The sequence below is a fragment of the Hemiscyllium ocellatum genome, chromosome 6 (genome assembly GCF_020745735.1).
Source record: "Hemiscyllium ocellatum isolate sHemOce1 chromosome 6, sHemOce1.pat.X.cur, whole genome shotgun sequence".
Classification (NCBI taxonomy): domain Eukaryota; kingdom Metazoa; phylum Chordata; class Chondrichthyes; order Orectolobiformes; family Hemiscylliidae; genus Hemiscyllium; species Hemiscyllium ocellatum.
The window spans coordinates 5,208,242-5,231,816 of record NC_083406.1 but is presented as its reverse complement, the minus strand read 5'-3'; positions in this window follow the sequence as shown (position 1 = coordinate 5,231,816).

The following is a 23,575-nucleotide window of genomic DNA, read 5'->3' as shown; positions in this document are numbered from 1 at the left end:
TTTCTACTATTCTTTTGTAAAATTCAATTACTCTGTGGTCCCAATTGGCTAAGGGTGCCTTTATTCTCAGATCATTAATTAATCTTGTCTCATTACACATTCCAAAGTTTTATATAATCCTCGTTCCAGTTGGTTTCCAAACACGCTAAACTAAGAAACTGTCCCAAAAACATTTGGCAAACTTGTTTCCCAAACGGCTATTGTCAAATTGATTTTTCCCACTGATGTATCACTTAAAATAACCCATAATTATTGCCGTCTCTTCACCACATGTAACCAATATTTATTCTTGTATACTTTATCCTGTGTTGCGATTAGGGGTAAGGGAGTTGGAGATCACTAAGTAGTGACTTCTTTCCACTGCTATTCTTCAACTCCACCCAGGTCTGATCTCCTGAGTCAAAGTCATCTCTAACAATTCAATCAATACCATCCTTGATTAGCTGTGCTGTCTGCCTCTAGCTTCCTATTCTTCTTGAACAATGTATCTTCCTCAATAGTCAGGATTCATTACCATCCTACAGCCACTGCCTCAGAGTCGTTATATCAAATCATATTTATTTCCTTTGGTGTGCAACTCAGTTCATTTGCATTGTTCTGAATATTACATGTATTCAGATACAAAACCTTTAGTGCCACCATTTTTGAGATCTATTGCTTTCTTTATAACAGATGATCATTAGATAAAGGAGCAGAATAAGACTAATCAGCCCATTGAGTCAGCTCTGTCATTAAATATGATTATGTCTGATTGAATACTTTGACCTTCTGCATCCCCAAGACTCTTTAGATCATTGATAATCATATAGCATATGGCAAGTATAGATCGCTGGGATTGAGTGAATCCCTCCTGGAGCTTAAAGGTTTGTTCAAGAGGGAAATCAGGAGGGCACAAGAGGACATGAGATAGCTTTGACACACAGAGTAGGCAGAATCCAAGGAGATTCTACAAATACATTAAGGGCAAAATAGTAACTAGGGAGAGAATAGGGTGCCTTAAAGGTCAACAAGGCATCATCATGCAGCATCACAGGAAATAGGTGAGATATTAAGTGAATATTTCAGGTCAGTATTTACAGGAGAAGAATATGGAAGCTAAAGAACTTAGAGAAATTAACAGTGATTCTTGAAAAGTGTCCATATGACAGAGGAGGAGGTACTGAAAACACATAAAGGTGGATAATCCCTGGGACCTAATCAGGTGTATTCTAGAACTTTGTGAGAAGTTATGAAAGGGATTGCAGGGTCCCTTGCTGAGATATTTGCATCATTGATAGCCATGGGGAGATGCCAGAAAAATGGAAGGTGGCCACTGTAGTGCCATTATTTAAGAAAGGTGGCAAGGGAAAGCCAGGGAACTATAGACTGGTGAGTCTCACAACAGTGGTGGGTGAGTTGTTTAGGTGGATTTTGAGGGACAGAATCTGCATGTATTTGGAAAGGCAAGGGCTATTAGGGATAGTCGACATGGCTTTGTGAGTGGGAAATCATGTCTCAGTAACTTGATTTTTTTCAAAAAAATTACAAAAAAGATCAATGAAGGCAGAGTGGTGGACATTGTCTGTGTAGATTTCAGCAAGGCATTTGACAAGGTTCTGCATGATAGACTGGTTAGATCACATAGAATCCAGAGAGAGCCACCATTTGGATACACAACTGTCTAGAAGGTAGAAAGTTAAAAATCACACAACACCAGGTTATAGTCCAACAGGTTTATTTGGAAGCATGAGTTTTCAGAGTACTGTTCCTTCATCAGGTGGGTGTGGAGAATAAGATTGTAAGACACAGAGTTTGTAGCAAAAGTTTACAGTGTGATATCACTGAAATTATATATTGAAAAAGGCCTGGATGTTTGATAAAACTCTCATGTTTTAGAGTGATCATGGGCAGGATTTATACATTTAATGGTAGGGCTCTGGGGAGAGTTGCTAAACAAAGAGACCTTGGAGTGCAGGTTCATAGTTCCTTGAAAATGGAGTCACAGGTTGACAGGATAATGAAGAAGGGTTTTGTTACATTGGCCTATTTCTTTTGGGCAGTGCATTGAGTGTAGGAGTTAGGAGGTCACGTTGCTGCTCACTTTTGGAATATTGAGTCAAAGTCTGGTCTCCCTGCTGTTGGAAAGATGTTGTGAAACTTGAAGGTGTCCAGAAAAGATTTACAAAGATGTTGCCAGGGTTGGAGTGTTTGAACTATAGAGAAAGGCTGTATAGGCTGGGGCTATTTTTCCTGGAGTGTCGGGGGACCATATAGTGGTTTATAGAATCATGAGGGGTCATGGATTGGGTGAATAGCCAAAGGCATCTTCCAAAGGTAGCGGGTGTCCAAAACTAGAGGGCATAGGTTTAATGTGAGAGGGGAAAGATATAAAAGGAACTTCAGAGGCAGGGGGTGGTGCGTCTAAGGAATGAGGTGTTAGAGGAAGAGGTGGAGGCTGGTACAATTACAAAATTTAAAAGGTACCTAAATGTGTATATGAATATGAAGAGTTTAGAGGGATATGGGTCAAATGCTGGCAAATGGGACTAGATTAACTTAGGATATCTAGCCAGCATGGACAAGTTGGACTGAAGGGCCTGTTTTTGTGCTGTACATCTTTATAATTCTTATTTAAAAACATTATCAACCTCTACTTTATATATGCTCAAAGACTGAATTTCTACAGTCCTCTGGGCAATTCCAATTTTACGTCATGGTCCAAACAAAACATCACTCCTCATTTTTGTCCAAAATGGCAGCACACTTTTTTTAAATTGTGCCTATATACACAGTCAGGATTTTTAAACACATTTTTTCAGTTCACCTATTTGTGCTTCATGCCATCATACTTTCCTTTATTCAAATTTTACACCCTTGCTTCAGAGTTAATTTCATTTTCAAACACAATGAAAAATTCTATCATATAATGGTCACTCATCCTGAAACACTCTGTTACAACCATATTTCTAATGTGCCTTTTATAACACATAAGAGTAGTTCCAAAATAGCATGGCCTTTAGTTTCCTCTCAACATACTGCTCCAGGAATCCATCCCGAGCACACTCTAGAAACTCCTCCTTCAAAGCTTTCATGCTTACCCGGTCTTGATGCAGATTGAAACCACCTTATAGAACTGTGTATCTCATGTTACATGTTTCTGTCCTTCTCTTTGATTAATACCATGCCCCACATCACCACTGCTATTTGATGGGCTACAAGTGACTTCAAATACTGCCTGCTGCCTCTTGCTGTTTCTGAACTCCACTGAAAAAAATGACTCATTGTGGTTCCAATTGACAATTCTCCTTTACTAACCTATTGATCCCATCCCTTACTATCAGCTCAACTCCACCTTCTTTTCCTTCTTCCCTGTCCTTCTTAATCTTTGGATATTCAGTGGCTGATCTCCCACAGCCATGTTTCAGCGATGGCAGCTGGGTCATATCCATTCATCTCTATTTGTGCCTTTCGATCATCTACATTGTTGTGAATGCTGCGTGCATTTGGATAGAGGACCTTCAGCTTGGTATTTTTTTGGCATTATTCCACTTTCAGAGGCATACCTGATGCTCGGCTATATGTCTCCCACCTTTTAGTCACCCTTGCAGGTTTTCTATTTCTTCCAATTTAGATTTCTCTTCAGGTTCCCTTCGTTCTGCCAAATTAATTTGAAACAAACCCCAACAACACTTACAGCTATCCCTGTAAGGATACCAGCCCCAGTCCCAGTCAGATGAAACCTATTTATCTTTACAGTTTCACCAGCCCCTGAACTGATCCCAGTGCCTCACAAATCTGGTCCCATCCCTATCACACCAGTTCCCAGCCCTGTGTTCAATCAATCAATTCTCTTGTTCTACTGTTAGGAGAACTCCTGGGATAATTGATATTGAGGAGGTGCCTTTTAACATTCCCTCTTAATTCCCTGAGTTCAACTTTCAGGATCTCATCCCTCTTCCCACCTGAGTAATTGGTACTAATGTGGACCACAACTTCAGGTTTATCCCTACTCCCTCCATAAGGAAGTTCTGCAGTGTTTCCATTCTTTCACCAGCCCCAGGAAGGTAACACATCAGTAACAAAAACAAATGCTGCTGGAACAGCTCGACAGGTCTGGCAGCATCTGCGAAAAGAAATCAAAGTTAACATTTCGCGACTGGTGATCCTTCCTCAGAATGAGATTTGGAAGATGGAGTTTAATTTAGACAAATGTGAGTTATTGCATTTTGATAAGGCAAATCAGGGCAGGACTTATACACTTAATGGAGTTTTGAGGGAGAGCCACTGGACCCAAAATGTTAACTCTGATTTCTGTCCACGTGTGCTGCCAGACCTGCTGAGGTTTTCCACCAATTTCTGATTTTGTTTAATATTTATAACACCCACAGTTATTTTGGTTTTTATTTAGTGGGTAACACACCATCCTGGAATTATGTTTCAGGCCACAGAAGCACGTGCCTGATGCTTCGACTCCCCTTTCACCATTACTTTTCGATTTTTCATTCTTTCTGAATACCTAAACCCTACTCCCACCCATATGTGACTGAGATACCCTTGCTGCTTTGAACTTATTTCTGGCTTCATTCCCCTGAGAAGCCAATGTCTTCATTCATTTCCAAAAGAGAATACCGAATGGTAGGCTAAAGGGCACACCCACACTGGTTTACTGCAGATTGTGTGGTAGTTACCCATTCCCACTCTGTCTGTGCAGTGTCTCCACCCCACTGTAGTCCTCTGCCTCACAATACACTCCAGTGACTCCAGCCAATGTTCAAGTTATGAAGCACTGCAGCTCAAATATGTGCAGTCTTTAACACATGCTTCAGATATGGCGAAAGTGAGGACCGCAGATGCGAGAGATCAGAGTCAAGATTAGAGTGGTGCTGGAAAAGCACAGCAGGTCAGGCAGCATCCGAGGAGCAGTAAAGTCGATGTTTAAGGCAGGAGACCTTCATCAGGAATGCCTCATTCCTGATGAAGGGCTCCTGCCTGAAATGTCGATTTTCCTGCTCCTCAGATGCTGCCTGAACTGCTGTGTTTTTCCAGCACCACTCTAATTTTGACTTGCTGTAGATATGTTTGTCTGGGACAAAGGTTAGACCATGACTTCATAGATACCATAGAATGTACACTCCACCGATTCCAAAATTCAAAGTATCTATTACTCTTAGAATAAATATAAAACTTACTATACAAAGTTACTAATAATCTAAATTTATTTCCCTTATGTTAACTTTATTTCTCTTAAGTTCTACTTTTTAAAAAAAAAACTTAGTTTCAGTTTTATCTCTCTTCTTATCATGTTCCTTCCTAAAATTTAAGAAGCTGCCTTTTCTTTACAATGATACTTGGTGCTACATGACCAACATGTCATTTTTCTTTCCCGCACGGATGAATGCGGAACATATGGAGTAGAGAGGATTACTGCATTACATAATCTATTTGTCTATTAACTAGAGTTTTACAAATTAGAATGGGGTGATGGAAAGGATATAGGTTATAGATATTCTCAACTGGAGTCTCACAAAGGCACATTGGTTGGTTATGAAGCTAGTAACCCACTTTCAAATTGAGATTGTTATAAATATAGCTAAAATGCCTTGTTCAATTTGCATACTTAGTTTGACTGCGGAATATGAAGTTAAATCTTTGAAGCCAATGGTCCATCAATTTTATAGATAAGCTGGATAATTGAATAACTGCAAAGCTGCTTGCTATAGATAGAAAACCATGCTGTGAGTGAGCAGGCAAGTGTCCCATTCAAAATACAATGACTCGTGTAGGTTTCTTGATCCACACAGCTTGGTTAACAGGATAGAATTGAAAATGATCGAGAATTTAACCAACAATGGGAACCATGTTGGATCTCAGAGTCTATCCCCAATGTTAGTGAGTCCTCTGGAATACCCCACTCCAAATAAATAATTATTTGATACACTTCACACAATAATGCTCCACAATCAGCAGGAGGCAAGGGAGTCAAAGACCTAGTGCTATTATTACTGGACCAGTAATCCAGAGACCCAGGAAATGTTCTGGGGACCCTGGTTCAAATTCTGCCACAGCAGGTGGTGGAATATGAATTCAATATAAATCTGGAATTAAGAGTCTAATGACGGCACGGTGGCACAGTGGTGGGCGGCACGGTGGCACAGTGGTGGGCGGCACGGTGGCACAGTGGTTAGCACTGCTGCCTCACAGCGCCAGGGACCTGGGTTCAATTCCCGCCTCAGGCGACTGACTGTGTGGAGTTTGCACGTTCTCCCCGTGTCTGCGTGGGTTTCCTCCGGGTGCTCCGGTTTCCTCCCACAGTCCAAAGATGTGCGGGTCAGGTGAATTGGCTATGCTAAATTGCCCGTAGTGTTAGGTAAGGGGTAAATGTAGGGGTATGGGTGGGTTGCGCTTCGGTGGGTCGGTGTGGACTTGTTGGGCCGAAGGGCCTGTTTCCACACTGTAAGTAATCTAAAAAATCTAATTGATGACCATGGGACCTCGGTGATGGGCAAGTTGTTGGAGGGAATCCTGAGGGACAGGATGTACATGTGTTTGGAAAGACAAGGACTGATTAGGGATAGTCAACAGGGCTTAGTGCATGGGAAATCATGTCTCACAAAATTGATTGTGTTTTTTGAAGAAGTAACAAAGAAGATTGATGAGAGCAGAGCGGTAGATGTGATCTATATGGACTTCAGTAAGGCGTTTGACAAGGTTCCCCACGGGAGACTGATTAGCAAGGTTAGATCTCATGGAACACAGGGAGAACTAGCTATTTGGATACAGAACTGGCTCAAAGATAGAAGACAGAGAGTGGTGGTGGAGGGTTGTTTTACAGACTGGAGGCCTGTGACCAGTGGAGTGCCACAAGGATCGGTGCTGGGCCCTCTACTTTTTGTCATTTACATAAATGATTTGGAGCTGAAAATGTGTTGCTGCAAAAGCACAGCAGGTCAGGCAGCATCCAAGGAGCAGGAGAGTCGACGTTTCGGGCATGAGCCCTTCTTCACCGAAACGTCAACTCTCTTGCTCCTTGGATGCTGCCAGACCTGCTACACTTTGCCAGCAACACATTTTCAGCTCTGATCTCCAGCATCTGCCGTCCTCACTTTCTCATAAATGATTTGGATGTGAGTATAAGAGGTACAGTTAGTAAGTTTGCAGATGACACCAAAATTGGAGGTGTAGTGGACAGCAAAAAGGGTTACTTCAGATTACAACAGGATCTGGACCAGATGGGCCAATGGGCTGAGAAGTGGCAGATGGAGTTTAATTTGAGGTGCTGCATTTTGGGAAAGCAAATCTTAGCAGGACTTATACACTTAATGGTAAGGTCCTATGGAGTGTTGCTGAACAAAGAGACCTTGGAGTGCAGGTTCATTGCTCCTTGAAAGTGAAGTCGCAGGTAGATAGGATAGTGAAGAAGGCGTTTGGTATGCTTTCCTTTATTGGTCAGTGTATTGAGTACAGGAGTTGGGAGGTCATGTTGCAGCTGTACAGCTGAGATCCAGGGCCCAAAACTGAGCACAATACTCCAGAGCCTTATAGCGCATCATATATCTGTTGATATATTTTATATTCTAGTCCTCTCGAAATAAATGCCATTTACTGTATTTGCTTTCCTAACTACTGACTCAACCTGCAAGTTTACCTTGAGAGAATCCTGGACAAGAACTCCCTTTGCACATCAGACTTCTGAATTTTCTCCACATTTAGAAAATAGACCATGCCTCTATTCTTCCTTCCAAAGTGCATGATCTCACACTTTCTCATCCTGTGCTCCATCTCCCACTCTCCTAACCTGTACAAATCCATCTGCAGCCTCCCTGGTTCCTCAATGCTACCTGTCCCCCTACCTATCTTTGTGTCATCTGCAAACATAGCCAAAATACCCTCAGTTCTTTCATCTTGATCGTTAATGTATAAAGTGAAAAGTTGTGGTCCCAACACTAAGCTTTGTGGAAGACCACTTGTCTCTGGCTGCCATCTTGAGAAGGACCCTTTTGTCCCCACCTTTTGTTTTCTGCCAGACAGCCAAGTTTCTATCCATGCTAGCACCTTGCCTCTGACACTATGGGCCATTATCTTACTCAGTAGCCTCCTGTGTGGCACCTTGTCAAAGGCCTTCTTGAAGTCCAGATAGACAACATCCATTGGTTCTTCTTGGTCTAACCTGCTCGTTACATAAAGAATTCTCACAGATTTGTCAGGCATGACCTTCCCTTGATGAAACATGCTAACGTTGTCCTATTTTACCATATACTTCCAAATAGTCAGAAATTTCATCCTTCACAATGGATTCCAGGATCTTACCCATGTCCAGTTAATCAGTCTGTAATTTTCTGTCTTCTGCCTTATTTGCTTTTTAAACAGGGGTGTCATGTTAACAATTTTGCAGTCCTCTGGGACCCTGCCTGATCCTAGTGATTCCAGAAAGATTATCACTGATGCCTCCATTATCTCTTCAGCTATTTCCATTGGAACTCTGGGGTGTAGTCTATCTGGTCCAGATGATGTATCCACCTTCAGGCCACTCAGTTTTTCTAGCACCTTCTCCATGGTGACAGCCACCATACACAGCTCTGCCCCCTCGCTCTCTTAAATGTTTGGGAAATTACTCATGTTCTCCACCATGAAGTCTGACGCAAAGTAATTATTCTGTTCCTCAGTCATTTCCTTATTCCCCATTACTATCTCTCCTATGTTATTTTCCAGCAGCTCAGTGTCCACTTTTGCCCCTCCTTTACCCTTTATGTATCTAAAGAAACTCTTACAGCCTTCATTTATATTACTTGCTAGCTCGCCCTCATATTTAATCTTCTTGCTTTTTTTTTGTTGTCCTCTGTTGGTCTTTGTAGTCTTCCCAATCCTCTGGTTTCCCAGTGCCCTTCACCACATTATATGCTTTCTATCTTGCTTTTAGGCTATCCCCAGTTTCCCTGGTCAGCCATGGTTGCCTCATCCTCCCTGTATCAGGCCTTGGTTTCCTCAGATGAATCTCTGTTGCATCTCCTGAATTACTCCCAGAAACCCCTGCCATTGCTGTTCCACTGTCCTTCCTGCTGGGCTCCTCTCCCAGTCAATTCTACCCAGCTCCTCCCTCATACGTCTGTAGTTGCCTTTATTCAGCTGTAACACCGTTACCTCTGATTGTCTTCACTCTCTCAAATTGCAGATGAAATTCAATCATGTTATGATCACTGCTTCCTTCACCTTCAGCTTCCTTATCAAGTCTGCCTCATTACACAACACTAAATCCAGTATTGCCTGTTCCCTCATGGGCTCCACCACAAGCTGCTCCAAAAAGCCATCACGTAGACATTCCACAAATTCCTTTTCTTGTGAACCACTACCAACCTGATTTTCCCAGTCCACCTGCATATTGAAATCCCCCATGATCACTGTAACTTTGCCTTTCCTACACATTTTTTCTATCTCCTGGTGTACCTTGTGTCCCTGCTCCTGACTAATGTTTTGAGGCCTGTACATAACTCCAACTTGTTTCTATTTTTTTAATCTTTGCAGTTCCTCAATTCTACCCACACAGATTCTACTCTATCTGACCTTACTTTGTTTCTTACTATTGTTTTAATTTCATTTCTTATTAATAAGGCAACACCACCCCATCTGCCCATCTTTTCAATCGGATGTATGTCCTTGGATATTCAGCTCCCAATCCTGATGTCCTTACAGCCACCTCTCCATGATGCCCAATACGTCTTACCTGCCTATTTCAATCTGCACCATAAGCTTATTTCCCTTATTCCTTATACTATGTGCATTCAGATGTAACACCTTCAGTCCTGTGTTGACTGTCCCTCATCTCATTGTCATTTGTTGGTCCAGTGTGCTTGATATTTGATTGCTAACCCTTTCCAGGTACTCTGTCCTGTCAATCATTGCCTGTAAATCAGCTAACACGAGCAGTGCACAGGTAACCACTTCACATACAAAAAGATTTAGAAATTGCTACAGAAATTTAGCAATAACATTACCTTAAAATCCAATGTTTCTTTTTACTGATTAGAACCAGGTGGACCTCACTGACTATGAGATCCCTGATCGGGGTTGTTAAGCTGCACCAACCAGGGTAACCTGGCTGACTGATATAACCAGGGGATTCAGGGAATCTTCTGATTGTCAGGACTGGCCTTGAGCTGGCTAATCAGACGGCATGTACAAACCATATATAAATAAAGGCTGACCTGGTAATGGGATGCTGGCCTCTATGCAATTATTTCACTTCAAACTTATGTTCATTTTGAAAGAACCACAAAAGAGAATCCATCCAGAACTGCACAAGGTACACTTTAAAAGAATCAATTTTAATGTGATTCACCTTGTGTATATATCAATATTCTAGTTGCATGCATCACTCTCTCTCCAGAACCTGTTTTACTTGAGTTTTTTTTCTGGTTGGGTGTAAGAGTGATGGTTTTTCAATGCATTTACTCAATACATTTTCATTTATTGATACAACTTTTATTTCCAAAATGTAACTTCTCTTCTGCATCAAACTTACCTGAAAGTCTGCTTCATAGATCACAAAAATTCACAATATTTAGAATGTAGAACACTCTTTCCTCACACACATCTTGATAATGAAAACTGAAAAGTGAGGTAAAGGTTAGAAAATTTATTCCACCATCTCCGTCTGCCTTTAATAAATGTTAAAAATCATGTAACACCAGGTTTATTTGGAAGCACTAGCTTTCGGAGTGCTACTCCGTCAGGTGATGAAGGAGTACTGATGAAGGAGAAGTGCTCTGAAAGCTAGTGCGTCCAAGTAAACCTGTTGGACTATAGCCTGGTGTTGTGTGATTTTTAAATTTGTCAACCCCAGTCCAACACCCACACCTGCACATCTTGATTACCACATTAACTTGAATAAATGTGACAGACAAACATACAAAGAAAAATAGAGAGGAAAAGATATGGAGGTCCATACAGTCTATTTTATTCACAAACCTCGAGATGCCTCAACCCAAGAATAACCACATAACCGCAGGCAGTCCATGCATTAGACATGGGTTACATTCTTGAGTACATTGAAAACAAAGCAGCAGGTCAGGCAGCATCCAAGGAACAGGAGAATCGACATTTCGGGCATAAGCCCTTCTTCAGGAATGAGGAAAGTGTGTCCAGCAGGCTAAGATAAAAGGTAGGGAGGAAGGACTTGAGGGAGGGGCGATGGAGATGTGATAGGTGGAAGGAGGTCATTATTTGAAACCACAAGCTTTCAGAACATAGCTGCTTCATCAGGTGAAGGGAGAGTGAAGCACACAGTCACAGAATTTATTGGCAGAGAGATCAGGAGGTCATACATATGGTGTGAGTGAAGTGTTGAATAATAAGTCTCTGCAGGAGGTCAAAATTTAACCTACTGCGAATCTTCTTGCAAGGATGCCTTCCTTGAAGAAGCTCTCTTCCTCCCTCTACAAGGAAACTTGACCTCCTTCCACCTATCGCATCTCCAACGCCCCTCCCCCAAGTCCTTCCTCCCTACCTTTTATCTTAGCCTGCTGGACACACTTTCCTCATTCCTGAAGAAGGGCTTATGCCCGAAACATCGAATTTCCTGTTCCTTGGATGCTGCCTGACCTGCTGCGCTTTTCCAGCAACACATTTTCAGCTCTTGCCATATCTTACCAAACTCATCTCATTAATTGTCTGCTGTTTCCCTGTGGGATTTCTCACATCCATATCCCTTCTTACCAGCCACTATTCCTGGAACAGCATGGCACCCACCAGATATTCCAGGATTCACCAGCTTTCGTTGTGCCTTTGAAAGTCTGGAGCTGCTTTGTATGGCTGCTAGCGTTTGTCCCAGACATGACAGTTAGAGAGATAGAAAGTCAGTGTGCTGCTCTGTTTAGAATTAGAATTAAGTTCATTGTCATGTGTACTCAAATATATGGATACAGTGAAAAATGTACAATGTCGGCATTTCCAGCACCATTTTAGGTACAAGGATATCTTGGTACAAAACCTGAGGTATCAAACAGACAAACAAAGAAGTAAAGATAGACGTTCAGAATTACAGTCCAAACATTCAAAAGCAGAGAGGCCCATTCAATCCATGGGCCCGGGGTCTATTGAATTCCTCAAGGAATGGAGGTAAGTAGAGAGAAAAAAAGAAGGAAAATATACAAAAAAGCAGGAAAAGTATGAAATGAAAAGGAGCAGATGAGCTCTGGCTTAGGAACTTGTGCAGCACTCTGGTTATGTTGAGAACTGTTAAAAAGAATTGTTAAAAGTGCAATGACAGAAGTAAAGCAACATATTCACTGTTGAATAATTTATCAAAATCTGTAATCAATGCACAATTACTCAATGTTTCTTTGAGGTTACAGCTTGTTACAATTTATCAGGAAATGTGTGTATCCTGGCATTGATCAGATTTGTGCATGACATAAGTTACCTCACACACAAAGTAAATGATAGCAATCACTTTTCCTGGTCCGTCTTTATCATGGCAATGAAATGTAGTGAGAGCAGACCGAACTCCCTGATAGTCTTGCCACTGTACATATCCAATTTAAACTGTTCTCTACACAACCACTTGCCAACTTCAGCGTGACCACTATTAATTGGATCAGCCCACACAGTAAGGGTTTTAATTGCTGCTTTCAATATACTAAAGTTGTCATTGTTTTAAACCTGCTTGGGAGAATGTCAAGCATTTGAGCATGGCAGGCATTTGAAGATAGGCACAAGCACAATCTTGAAAGTTTGTGCCCAGAGGTATAAATACATTCCTGATGAATGACTGGCATTACTGACAAGCAGATAATTGTCCCCACTGTCACTTGGAGATTTTGAATGTCTATGTTACTACTTGACATAGATCCTTTTTTCCAGCTGAGCTGTTTCCAATGAGGTGGCAGCGATTTAGTTGTAATGTCAATGAACTGGCACGCCAGCAACACAGACATGGGGACATGGGTTCAAATCCGAGCACGGCAGCTGGTCAAAAGTTATGTTCAATTATATAGAAGTAAACCGTTCGTCCAATGTTGACCATAAAATCATTGTCCATGATCACTGATGCCCACTGGGAAAGGAAATCTGCGATCCTGGTTTTTGCATTTTCTGTTTTTCAGCAGTAGCACAAAGGCATCTTGGACCAGAGGCCTGTTGGGAACTGTGAGTCACTGATTTGAGTCTTTACATCTGATATCGGAGAGCAGAGGTTTCTGGGAAAGGAGGGACTTTTTTATTTCCCTCCAGCTATATAAGTGAGTGTTTTCTAAATGCGAGACCCTACCCTTGTAGGGCCTCCCACCCAGCCACCTCCTCTAACCTTAAACACCAGGTAAGCATCTCTTTTTTACATTCTGTCAAAGGAACTAGCAGGGATGGCAATGTAGGGAGAGGAGTGTTCCTCCTGCATGATGTTTGAGGTGAGGGAAGCCATTAGTGTCCCATCCAAGTACATCTGCAGGAAGTGCACCCAACTCTCGCTCCTCCAAAGCCGCAGTAGGGAATTGGAGAGGGAGCTGGGTGAACTTTGGATCATTCGGGAGGCAGAGGCTGTGATAGATAAGAGTTATAGGTAAGCAGTTACTCCTAGGCATGAAGAAAGCTGGGTAGCTGTTAGAAGGGGAAAAAGCAGTCAGTGCAGGGCTCCCCTGTGATTGTTTTGCTAAAAACAAGTATACCTTTTTGGATACTGTTGAGGGGGAGGGCGGGGGGCACGATTTATTACAGGCATGCATTGGGGTGCAGGTTTCGGGCACAGAGTCTGTCACTGCTGCACAGAAGGGAAGCGGGGGAAGGAGGAGAGTGTTAGTCATTGGGGACTCAACAGTTAGAGGCTCAGATAGAAGGTTTGTTGGGAACAAAAGAGACTCATGGTTGGTGTGTTGCCTCCCAGGTGCCAGGGTCTGTGATGTCTCGTTTTTGGTCTTTGGGGTCCAGAAGGGAGAGCGTGACTAGCCCCACGTCCTAGTCCATGTAGATACCAACGACATAGATAGAAAGAGGGATAGGGATGTAAGGCAGGATTTGAGGGAGCTAGGGTGGAAGCTAAGAGCTAGCACAAACAGAGTTGTTATCTCTGGTTTGTTGCCCGTGCCACGTAATAGTGAGGCAAGGAATAGGGAGAGATATCAGCTGAACACATGGCTGCAGGGATGGTGCAGGAGGGAGGGTTTCAGGTTCTTGGATAATTGGGCTCATTCTGGGGAAGGTGGGACCTGTACAAACAGGACAGTCTTCACTTGAACCAGAGGGGTACTAATATCCTGGGTGGGAAATTTGCTCGTGCTATTCAGGTGGTTTTAAACTGAATGGGAAGTCAGGGAATGGGAACCTGAGGTGTAGTTCCAGTACACAGGAGGATGAGAGAAGGGAGGAGATAGACAGGATTTCATGGTCACAGGAGTGTGCTGGCAGACAGCAAGCTGGTTTGAATGTGTCTACTTCAACACCAGAAGTATCCGAAATAAGGCAGGTGAGCTTTCAGCATGGATAGGTACCTGGGACATTGATGTTGTGGCTATTTCAGAGACATGAGTAGAACAGGGAAGGTGGTAAAAGAGGAGGAGGTGTGCTTTTGTCAATCAAGGACAGTATAATGGCGGCTGAAAAAACTTTTGACGAGGACTCGCTACTGATGTAGTATGGGCTGGGGTTAGAAACAGGAGAGGAGAGGTCACACTGCTGGGAGTTTTTATAGGCCTCCACAGGGATGTGGAGGAGAGGATCGGCAAAACAGTTCTGAGTAGGAGTGAAAGGAACAGGGAGCTCATTAAGGGGGACTTTAACTTCCCCAACATTGACTGGAAATGCTATATCTAGTAAATCGGATGGGTCCATTTTTGTCCAATGTGTGCAAGAGGGTTTCCTGACACAGTATGTCGAAGGGCCGACAAGAGGGGAGGCCACACTGGATCTGGTGCTCAGTAATGAACCAGGCCAGGTGTTTGATTTAGTGGTAGGTGAGCACTTTGGAGAGAGTGATCATAATTCGGTTACGTTTAGTTTAGCGATGGAAAGGGCTCGGTACATGCCACAGGGCAAGAGTTACCAATGGAGGAAGGGCAATTCTCATGCGATTAGGCAAGACTTAGGAGGCATAGAATGGGGCAGCACAATGCAGGGGATGGGAACAATCAAAATGTGGAGCTGGTTTAAGGAACAGATATTGTGTGTCCTTGATAGGTCTGTCCCTGTCAGGCAGGGAGGAAGTGATAAGGTAAGGGAACCGTGGTTAACAACAGAAATTGCATCTCTTGTTAAGTGGAAGAAGGAGGTTTATGTGACAATGAGACAAGATGGTTCAGGTGAGGCGATGGAGAGTTCCAGATTAGCTAGGAAGGATTTAAAGGCAAAGTTAAAAAAAAGCAAAGAGAGGACGTGACCAGTATTTAACAGGTAGAATAAAGGAGAACCCGAAAGCTTTCTATAGGTATGTGAGGAATAAAAGGATGACTAGGGTAGGAAAAGGGCCAGTCAAAGACAGAAGTGGGAAGTTGTGTGTGGACCCAATGGAGAATTGGAGAGATGCTGAATGAATATTTCTCATCAGGTTTCACTCAGGAAAAGGAGAATATTGTAGAGGAGAAGCATGAGATACGAAATATTAGATTAGAAAGGATCGAGGTTAGTAAGGAAGCGATGTTATCAATTCTAGAAGGAGTAAAAGTAGGCAAGCCCCCAGGGTGAATGGGGTTTACCCGAGGATTCTCTGGGAAGCTGGGGGGGAGATGTTGGAGCCTTTGGCCTTGATCTTTGAGTCATCATTATCTCTAGGTTTAGTACCAGAGGACTGGAAGATTGCAAATGTTGTACTCTTGTTCAAGAAGGGCAGTAGAGTTGATCCAGGTAATTATAGACCAGTGAGCCTTACGTCTGTAGTAGGAAAAGTTTTGAAAAGGATTATAAGAGATATGATTTATAATCATCTAGCAAGCAACAATTTGATTGCAGATAGTCAACATGGTTTCATCAAGGGCAGGTCATGTCTCACAAACTTCGTGGAGTTTTTTGAGAAGGTGACCAAGCATGTGGATGAGGGTAGGGTGGTTGACATGATATACATGGACTTTAGTAAAGCCTTTGATAAGGTTCCACACAGTAGGCTGTTGGAGAAAATGCAGAGGTATGGGATTGAGGGTGATTTAGCAGTTTGGATTAGAAAGTGGCTTTCTGAAAGAAGACAGCAAGTGGTAGTTGATGGCAAATATTCAGCCTGGAGTCTGGTTACTAGTGGTGTACCACAAGGATCTGTTTTGGAACCACTGCTGTTTGTCATTTTTATAAATGACTTGGACACAGGCATAGGTGGATGGATTAGTAAGTTTGCAGATGGCACTAAAGTCCGTGGAGTGGTGGACAGTGTGGAAGAATGTTATAGGTTGCAGGGGGATTTGGATAACCTGCAGAATTGAGCTGAAAGGTGGCAAATAGAGTTCAATGCAGCTAAATGTGAGGTGATTCACTTTGGGAAGAGTAAAAGGAAGGCAGAATACTGGGTCAATGGAAAGATTCTTGGTAGTGTGGATGTGCAGAGGGATCTTGGAGTCCATGTACATAGATCCCTGATAGTTGTCACCCAGGTTGATAGGGTTGTTAAGCAGGCATATGGTGTGTTAGGTTTTATTGGTGGAGGGATTGAATTCTGGAGCTTTAATGTCATGCTGCAACTATACCAAACACTAGTGCAGCCACACTTAGAATTTGTGTAAGTTCTGGTCGCCATATTTCAGGAAAGATGTGGAAGCATTGGAAAAGATGCAGAGGAGATTTACCAGGATGTTGCCTGGTCTGGAGAGAGGTGTTATGAGGAAAGGCTGAGAGACTTGGGTCTGTTCTCATTGGAAAGAAGAAGGCTAAGGGGGGATTTGATAGAGACATACAAGATGATCAGATTATAGAGGGGGTAGACAGTGAAAGTCTTTTTCCTAGGATGATGACGTCAGCTTGTACGAGGAAGAATAACAACAAATTGAGGGGTGATAGATTTAAGACAGATATCAGAGGCAGGTTCTTTACTCAGAGAGTGGTAAGGGCATGGAATGCCTTGCCTGCCAATATAGTTAACTCAGCCACATTAGGGAGATTTAAACAGTCCTTGGATAAGCACATGGATGATGATGGGACAGTGTAGGGGCATGGGCTTAGATTAGTTCACAGGACGGTGCAACATCGAGGGCCGAAGGGAATGTTCTGTGCTGTATTGCTCCATGTTCTATGTTTGACAGACTTGTAACTGCAGACCTGCTATGTCCGGTGAAATGACCCAGCAAAACATTGAGTTGTATCCAACTGTTAAAAAGAAACAAACCCAGATTGACCACCAGCATTAACCTGGGCACCAGCCACAATGACAGTGAACTCCTTGTGTCCTTGAAATATCCTCCATACTAACATAGGCTCATGTTAAAGCATCGAGAAGTGGATTCACACACTGATCAATTAAATCATACTTTACAATGTCCCCATCACCGCCAGCACTGTCCCTGAATATAGCCAGTCTCACTGGCAACACTGACCATCCAGATGAGGCTCTCACTTATCTCTCCACCCTTCAGGCCCTCTGCCTGTATTCCTGATGAAGGGCTTTTGCCCAAAAAGTTGATTTTACTGCTCCTTGGATGCTGCCTGAACTGCTGCGTTCTTCCAGCACCACTAATCCAGAATTCCAGATGAGGCTGCACATCCCTCTATAAATGGGAGGGAAATGTTCTCAACATTGACTCCAGAAAGTCTGAATTCTCATGTCAGCAAGTCAAACATGGGCAGAAAATCCTACTGTTTACCACTTACCACACTGTTCTCAACTGATGAATCAGTTCACTTCCATGATGAACACAAATTGTAAGAAAAACTGAGAATGACAAAGACACACAATGTAGCCTGGATGGGGGATGTCAATATCCACCACAAACAGTGCCTTGGTATCACCACCAACTGACCAAGTTGCTTGGGGTCTGAAGGACAACGTTGTTCAATTGGGTCTGCAACTGATTTTGAGGAAAATAATAAAGTGAAAAAAAAATTACTTAACTTCATCCTTCACAATCTAACTGTCACAGGCGTATTTGTCAGTAACAGTACTGGCAGGTACCTGGCTTCCATGTTGAAGATGTCTTCACTCATGTTAAATGGTAAAGATGTCAATTAAATCTAACAACTCAAAGCCAGGCTTCTGTGAGGCATTGTGAGCCATCAGCAGCAAAATTGTATTTAACCGTGAACTGCAATCTCATTTAGATGTTATTTACCTGATCCTATCATTACCCTCAAACAGGGATATCAACCCTGGTTCAATGAAGACTGCAGGAGATCAAGGTAGGAGCAGCATGAGACATATCTAAAAGTAAAGTATCAATTTGTCTATCTTACAATAGAGGACTATGTTAACTCTAAGTAGAAGAAGTATCATGTGACCAACAAAGCTCAGCAATCCCACAACAAAAAGATCTGACATAAGCTTTGCATTTCTACCATGTCTGGTGGTTGACAATGAAATAATTAATGAGGAAAATCCACAAATATTCCCACCTCTCCACATTAGAGGAATCGCGATTATCATTGCAAAAAGGCGAAGCTAAAGTATTTGCATCCATCTTCAGGCCAGACATACAGGATGAATAATCCATCTTCACCTCCTCATGATGCCCCTGCATTGCAGATGACAGATATCAGCCATAGAACAAAAAAACATAAGAACCAGGAGCAGGAGTCGGCCGCCTGGCCCTTCGAGCCTGCTCCACCATTCAATAAGATCATGGCTGATCTTTTCATGGTCTCAGACCCACTTACCTGCCCTCTCACCATAACCCTTAATTCCTTTATTGTTCAAAACAAAATCTATCTTAGCTTTAAAAACACTTACTGAAGTAGCATCAATTACTTCACTGGACAGAGTTAAAAATCACACAACATCAGGTTAGAATCCAACAGGTTTAATTGGAAGCACACTAGCTTTCGGAGCGACGTTCCTTCATCAGGTGGTAGTGGAGGGCTCAATCGTAACACAGAATTTATAGCAAAAATGTGCAGTGTGATGTAACTGAAATTATACATTGAAAAATTGATTGTCTGTCAAGCCTTTCATCTGTTAGAATACAGTGATAGTTTCACTTATTTCATGTGTAAATCACAAAACCCTTCTTTTGTGATATTCCTACACACACATACTCTCACATACACATGGACACAGGTACGCACAGACGCGCACACACACCCTTATAGACACACATACTCCCACGCTCACACATGCACCCCCTCACAGACTTAGGACACTCTGCACCCACGAAACACGCATACACACACACACACACACACACACACACACACACACACACACACATGCACACATATATTTTGTGGGGTGAATTTGTATTGCAGTTACATTGCACTTTGCTTAAAAACTGCATACATTCATGTAGAACTCTTGAGCTCAAAAACTGCAGGAATTTATGTAAAACACTGTTATCTCACTTATTAGATTAGAATCAATCTAAACATCAGGTCATAGACAGAGAACACAGGGGGCGAACACCATCAACATATTGTCTAGCTATCACCATTGTTAGCAGCTAACCTGAGAATGCAAAGAAGAAAGGTTTTGTGATTTACACATGAAAGAAGTGAAACTATCACTGTACTCTAACAGATGAAAGGCTTAACATACAATCAATTTTTCAATGTATAATTTCAGTTACATCACACTGTAAATTTAAAATCTGATTGAAGATTTGTAGCTCGGGTATCCGTTGTTGTGGTTCTGTTCGCCGAGCTGGAAGTTTTTGCTGCAAACGTTTCGTTCCCTGGCTAGGGAACATCATCAGTGCCGTTGGAGCCTCGTGTGAAGCGCTGCTTTGATGTTTCTTCCGGTATTTATATTGGTTTGTTCTTGCCGCTTCCGGGTGTCAGTTTCAGCTGCAGTGATTTGTATGTGGGGTCCAGGTTGATGTGTCTGTTGATGGATGTTCTTGCCGTTTCCGGGTGTCAGTTTCAGCTGTAGTGGTTTGTATATGGTGTCCAGGTCAATGTGTCTGTTGATGGAGTTTGGGGATGAATGCCATGCTTCTAGGAATTCTCTGGCTGTTCTCTGTCCGGCTTGTCCTATGATAGTGGTGTTTTCCCAGTCAAATTCATGTTGCTGGTTGTCTGAGTGTATGGCTACTAGAGATAGCTGGTCGTGTCGTTTTGTGGCTGCTGACATCAGCTAGCCACAAAACGACACGACCAGCTATCTCTAGTAGCCATACACTCAGACAACCAGCAACATGAATTTGACTGGGAAAACACCACTATCATAGGACAAGCCAGACAGAGAACAGCCAGAGAATTCCTAGAAGCATGGCGTTCATCCCCAAACTCCATCAACAGACACATTGACCTGGACACCATATACAAACCACTACAGCTGAAACTGACACCCGGAAACGGCAAGAACATCCATCAACAGACACATCAACCTGGACCCCACATACAAATCACTGCAGCTGAAACTGACACCCGGAAGCGGCAAGAACAAACCAATATAAATACCGGAAGAAACATCAAAGCAGCACTGCACACGAGGCTCCAACGGCACTGATGATGTTCCCTAGCCAGGGAACGAAACGTTTGCAGCAAAAACTTCCAGCTCGACGAACAGAACCACAACACTGTAAATTTTTGCTATAAATTCTGTGTTACGATCGAGCCCTCCACTATCACCTGATGAAGGAGCGTCGCTCCAAAAGCTAGTGTGCTTCCAATTAAACCTGTTGGATTATAACCTGGTGTTGTGTGATTTTTTTAACTTTGCACACCCCAGTCCAACACCGGCATCTCCAAATCATTCACGGGACAGGGAATTCCATAGATTTACAACCCTCTGGGTGAAGACGTTTCTTCTCAATTCAGTCAAAAAACTACTCGCTCTAATTTTGAAGTAATGCTGTCTTGTCCTAGTTTCAGCCGCCAGTGAAAACATCCTTTCTACTTCGATATTATCCACTCCTTTCATAATTTTATATGTTTCTATAAAATCTCCCCTCATACTTATAAATTCCACTGAATATAATCTCAATATGCTCAGTCTCCCCTGATAAGCCAATCCCCTCAACTCTAGAATCAATCTAGTGAACCTTTCCTGTAACCCATCTAGTGCCACTACATCCCTACTCAAGTAAGGAGAACAAACCTGCACACAGTACTCCAGGTGTGACCTCACCAGCACCTTGTACAGCTGAAATGTAGTCTCCTTGCTTATAAACTCAATCCCTTTAGTAATGAAGAACAAAATTCCATTTGCCTTCCTAATTACCTGTTGTACCTGAAGACCAACCTTCTGTGATTCATGCTCAAGGACACCCAGGTCCCTCTGCACAGCAGCGCGCTGCAACCTTTTACTATTCAACTAATAGTGCTTTCTACAATTACTCCTACCAAAATGGATGACTTCATATTTATTAACATTGTCTTCCACCTGTCAGTCCTTTCCCCCCTCACTCAATGAATCTATGTTCCTCTGCAAAGTTTCACAGTCCTCTGCACACTTTGCTCTGCCACTCACCTTAGTGTCATCAGCACACTTTGACACACTACACATAGTCCCCAACTTCAAATCATCTGTATAAATTGTGAATAAATGTGGTCCCAACACTGAACGCTGAGGCACACTACCAAATACTGATTGCTAACCAGAATAGCACTCATTTATCCCCACTCTTTGCCTCCTGTCAGTCAACAGGAGGCAAAGTATCCATGCTACTAATTTACCCCTAACACCGTGCATCTTTATCTTATGCAGCAGTGTCTTGCACGGTACTTTGTCAAAGGCCTTTTGGAAACCTAGATATACCACATCTACTGAGTCCCCATTGTCTACCTTGCTTGTAATGTCTTCATAGACTTCTAGTAGCTTAGGTAAGCATGACCTGCCCTTCATGAACCTATGCTGAGTCTGCCCAATTGGACAATGTCTATCGAGATGCCTTGATATTTCTCCCTTGATAATAGACTCAAGCATCTTCCACACTACAGAGGTGAAGCTAATCAGTCTATAATTCTCCATCTTTGTCCGCCTCTCTTTTTAAACAGTGGTGGCGCATTTGTTGTTTTCCAATCTGCTGGAACTGCCCCAGAGTCCCTCAATATGAATATTATGAATAAACTTGTTGAGATGGGTTATTACACACCTCTGGAGCAGGTGGGGCTTGAACATAGGTCTCCTGGCTCGGATGTATAGACAGTGCCTCAAGAGCCTAAACGTTCCAGTGTAGATATTTTCTCATCAATATACTTGGAGGTGTTATTATTTAGATCTGGAACAGGTTTGACTTGAGTCCAGGCTCCTGCATCAGTGGTAAGGACACTACTGCTGTGTCACAAAGCCCTGACAACACCTCCAACAGTGCAACACACCCTTACTACTGTCATTAACTTTTGTTTTAAAGTTTCTACATTCAAACTCTGGATGGGATTTGAACCTAAAGATTTAATGCTTTTTTAACAAAGAGTCAACCTGTTTAGAAATATTATTACACACCTCTCGAGCAGTTGGGACTTGAAACCAGGCCTCCTATTCCAGAGATAGAGACACTACCACTGTACTGCAAGAGCTCAAGTTCCTTGGGGTAAACTACCTGAAGCTGCTTCATCAATGACCTTCCCTCAATCATAAGGTCAGAAGTGGAATGTTCAACATTGATTGTCCTCGGCTTAGCATTAGTGATGATTCATCATATACTGTGTATTCCATGTCCCTACAAATTAAGACCTTGACATCATTCAGCTTGGACTGATAATGAAAAATAACATTGTCAATTACCATATAACCATCTGCTCATGACATTCAATTACATTATCATCAATAAATTACCCAATGTCAATATTGTGAGGTTTACCATTGACAAGAACCTGAACTCGGCCAGCCTTATAAATGTTGTGGATACAAGAGTAGGCCAGAGGCTTATCATTCTGTGGTTAGTAACTCACATCCAAACTCCGAAAAACAATCTCCCACCATCTACAAGGCACAAATCAGTAGCGTGACAGTATGACCTCCATTTGTCTAAAGCTCTAAGAACACCCATGAAGCTTAACACCAACCAGAACAATTGTGCCCATTCACCACTTTCACCATTCATCCCCTCTCCCACTGTTGCACAATGGCAACAATGTGTACGATTTGAAAGATTCACTGCAGCAACTCATCAAAACCTTCAACAGCTTCTTCCAAACCCATGACCTCTACCACCTCATAAGGACAAGGGCAGCCTGTAGTCATCATGGCCTGCAGGTTTCCCTCCAAGTTACACACCATGTTGACTTGGAGTTCTTGGACTCTATTTGTAACAGCATCATGGGCATAGTGGCTACCAGGATAGTTTGTGAGAATTGTCAATGACACACTGATCATGAATTAATGAAAGGTTCTGACTAGAAACCCTGATGGGACTTCAGCCTGGCCAGACTCTGGAATTGAGGATCTTGGTTTTCAGTGTGCTGAAGTTATACATAGTGAGTAACTGTAGTTTCTGTGACTGTTGAAGAGCAGCATCCACAAAAAGAAATGGAAAACCCAACAGAACAAAGTGATCTCAAATACAGAACAAGCCCAAAATCAGGCCAGCAACCATTCTCCACAAGGCAG